At 37.9% G+C, this 3,930-nt stretch overlaps 1 long non-coding RNA gene across 1 annotated transcript in view; it reads right to left on the bottom strand.

Annotated features, from left to right (window-relative positions):
- Window positions 1–952: 952 nt before the first annotated feature.
- LOC102888250 overlaps window positions 953–3,930 on the bottom strand; it is a 3,788-nt gene continuing 810 nt past the window's right edge. Inside the window, exon 4 of the long non-coding RNA XR_001516836.2 lies at window positions 953–2,318. This is a non-coding gene — a long non-coding RNA (uncharacterized LOC102888250). The remainder of the gene's footprint in view (window positions 2,319–3,930) is intronic.

The raw sequence follows: 3,930 nt of genomic DNA, 5'->3' as shown, positions 1-3,930 counted from the left end.
CGGGGGCACCGCGAGGTGGGCGCCTTGGCCTCCCGCCCAGCACGTGCGAACCTAGTTCTTTCCCTTCCCCTTTCCCCAAGACATGGCAGTCAGGGACAATTCGTGTGTCACGAAGTAAGTTTAATGGGTTGCAACCGACGTTAAAAAAGTAAGAATGCAAAATAGTGTGTCTCACGTGAAGACCGTGCGTGTATGTGTGTAGGAAATACTCATTCACCAAACTCAGACGCTTTCGAGAGTGACAGAGGGTGCCGTGTGGCTACTCTAGGACCAGAAGGGTAATCTGGGGCGTCTCTGGCCAACTGGGACATACGGTCAGTCACCTGTGTGCACTCCTACATAACACCCACTACACTCGTTTCCACGGTCCCCCAGCCAAGTCACTGGCTGCCATTCTCTCTAATTTGTTTTCCACACAACTTCATGAGCTGTCCCTGAAATGCGCATCCTTATCACGATGCACCCTTGCCCAAAACTCTCCAAGAGTCACATCCACTGTCATCTGAGGCCCATTAAAGTCCAATATTGTCCTGCCTGGCTTACTGTCATCAGTTTCCACTCCCATTACATCCCTTTATTCCTGGCCACCCTCTTTATTTCCCTTGAAACAGCCATCACATGTCTTGCAAAACCAGTTCAAGCATCACCCCCCGAACTGCTCTAATTGAGCATTTTTTCCTTGCTGTTACTTTGCAACACAAACTCCCGTTAGTCCATGAGTCATCCATCCCCACGTTTACATGGCATGGCTCTCTTCTTGTAGCATAAACAATCCTAAATCTTAAATTTTTATAAATGTTTACATATTTCTGTAAGACTATAAACGTCAGTTACAATGATAGTTACCTCTGGATGCTGAGTTTACCAACGATGTTAATTTCCCCCCAAAAAAAGGAATAATTCTCTCAGATAATTTGCTTGTATAATCCAGAAAAAAGGAACAGAAACAAAATTATGTTGAATAGCAAATGAAAATTTCATTTCCATTTCCTGTTGGTAGAAGTGTAGCCTTATAAACTTGTTACATACATTTTTATACAAAGTTTGTAATTTTGAAGTAATTTTAGTTGTACAGAAGTGTTGCAAATACAAAAAGATTTAAAATTGATAAATTGATTTCATAAAAATTTAAAACTTTTTTTTACAGTAGAAAAGTTTTATTAGAAAGTACACTTCCAGATGTGGAAATGGGCCTGAGCAAGAGAAGCGTGGCTCAAAAGGCCTAAAACTTCTGTGCTTTAAATAGCACCACCAAGGAAGCAAAATGACAACCCCAAAGGATGGGAGAAAATATCTGCAAATTATGTATTTGATAAGGGTTCAGAATCCAAAATATATAAAGGAACTCTTAGAACTATAAAAAAGACAAATGATTAAAAACTAGGTCACAGATTGGACAGATTAGAAATGGCCATTAGGCACATAAAACAAAAAAGCTGCTGTCGAGTGTTCTGAATTTGTGAGGCATAATTGATTTGTAGTATTGTTCAAATTTGCTATTTCTTTTCGATCTTCTGTTTCTTCTATCTACTATTAAAAGTGGCTATTAAAATATCCAGCTATTATAGTAGAACTGAGTCTCCTTTCAATTCTGTGAAGGTTTGCTTCATGTATTTTGGGGCTCTTTTTTGGTGCATATACATTTGTAATTTTTATGTCTTGTTAAATTGATCTCTACCCAAACAGATGTTTTTCTTTATCTTTTGTAACAGTTTTTGACCTAAAGTCTATTTTATCTGCTATTTATATAGCCTATCCAGCTTTCTTCTGGTTACTCTTTGCATGGAATATTTTTTTCCCATTCTTTTGTTTTCAGTTTTTTTTTGTCTTCAGATCTAAAGTGTGTCTCTTGTAGACTGTATGTATTTGGATCATTTAAAAAATTCATTCTGCCAATCTCTGCCTTTTGATTGAACAGTTTAATCCACTTTAAAGTAATTACTGATAAGAACTTACTGTCATTTTGTTATTTTCAAAACTGCCCTTCGGCTGCAACTGGAACTGTCTCCCTGTTCCCCCCGCCCCCCAACAGAACCAACGAACCGAGACGTAAACAGAACTTGAACACTGGAACCTTTTCAGAAGTGGAGGGTCCGTTGTCTAGGAAGATCCTCTGTTGACACCCCTTACCATAAATGGCCAAGTTCCAAGGTCCCTGAATTAATACTTTTCTCGCCATTGCTTCTGCACACTTGTTACCCCATACCCTTAACAACCCGCCCAGAATCCTGGATCAGGGAGTTTGCGCTTTTGAGCATTAGCTTCATGTTCTCCTGGGTGGTGGTGCCATTCATAATAAAATAGCCAGTCTTTCTCCACTGCAAAAAAAAAAAAAATGTCTTACAGCTTTTTTGTCTCTTTTCTATTACTGCCTTCTTTTCTGTTCAGTTGGTTTTTTGGTAATGCCATGTTTTGATTCCCTTCTACATATACTTTTCTGTATATTCTGTAGACATTTTCTTTGTGGGATTACATGGCAAAGTTTTAACAATCCTAAAGTTATAACTATCTAATTTGAATATACCAACTTAGCTTCAATTGCATACAAAAACTCTGCTCCAATAGTTGTTTCCCTTTCATGTTATTAATATTGCAAGTTACATTTTTTACATTGTATACCCAATAACATAGGTTTATAATTTTTTTATGCAGTTGCCTTTAAGTCCTATTGAAAATGAAAAGTACAGTTGCTACCAAAATTAAAATACTGGTTTTGATATTTCCTGTGTTTTTATCTTTATCAGACATCCTCATACTACTGTGAGATTCTGTCTGGAACCCTTTCATTTCAATCTTAAGGACTCCCTTTACCATTTCTTGTGGGTCAGACAGTATACTGATTAGGTCTTCCATGCTCCCTCTAGTTCAAGGCGAGGGAGATGTGGGAACTGGGAAACAGGATGCTACAGCTTGGGACCAAGACCATTAACTACCACACTGGGGAAGGGGTAGGGCAGTAGCAAGTAAAAAATGCCACTGAACTTTCCTGCCATTTTAAAGATGGCTTTTTCTTGCTTGAGTGTTTGCTTGGTTGCTATAAACCTTTGACTGTTTTTCAAAGCCCCTATTAAATTAGTTCAGATAGTTTCTGGTTGTTTTCTTCATATTTCTATGGAGAAATGAGAGCTTGGAACGCCTGGCCTGTCATTTTGCCGAATATTGGCTTTTAACCTATCAAATTGGTAATGATAAAAAAGTGAAATTTATAAAGAGAGTTTTAGGAAACATACTATTATCAGTGTTGGTGACTGCTGGGAGAGCAATCTGTGTGTGTGTGTATACATGTATGTATGTAAATGTATGTCTATACGCATATGTATATATGTGTAATGGTATGTATGTGTGTGTATATGTACAGAGGTTATATATATATATGTATCTGAAAAGACTGAAAAAATACTAACATCTGATGTTGAAATTCAACACCTAGAACTTGGCTTAAGAAAATAATCATGATATTTATGGGAAGTTTTGGCTACAAAGATATCGATTGTCGACACTCTTTATAATAATGAAATACTAGCAGCAATGTTTATGTTCAACAGGGGGGGTTGGTGAAAACATATGATGGGCCACCGTGCAGGGAAATACCACATACCCACTAAAACTCACGTTGAGAAAGAATATTTAATTTCATTGAACTTATTATTTTAAAATATATCTTAAAACCAACAAAGTTAATTTTAAAAAAGTCATCTGACCTCCCTCCCTCCAGTGGTAACCATTACTGCCTTGAATCAGGCCATTTAGTGGCTGCCCACCCCCCAAGCTCTCCTAACTGGTCCTCTTGGATTTATACCTACTTTGGGTCTCACAAGCCACTTTGGCTTTACCTATTATTATCTCAGTTACAAAGCATAAATTGTCTGCTGAACTCAAGGCCGCAACTGTGAGTTTCCATTTTACTGAAAGGGCCAAGGATGCTCCAAA

The sequence above is a fragment of the Pteropus alecto genome, unplaced genomic scaffold (assembly GCF_000325575.1).
Source record: "Pteropus alecto unplaced genomic scaffold, ASM32557v1 scaffold214, whole genome shotgun sequence".
NCBI classification, from domain to species: Eukaryota; Metazoa; Chordata; class Mammalia; order Chiroptera; family Pteropodidae; genus Pteropus; species Pteropus alecto.
This window is presented reverse-complemented; position numbering and strand designations above follow the sequence as displayed.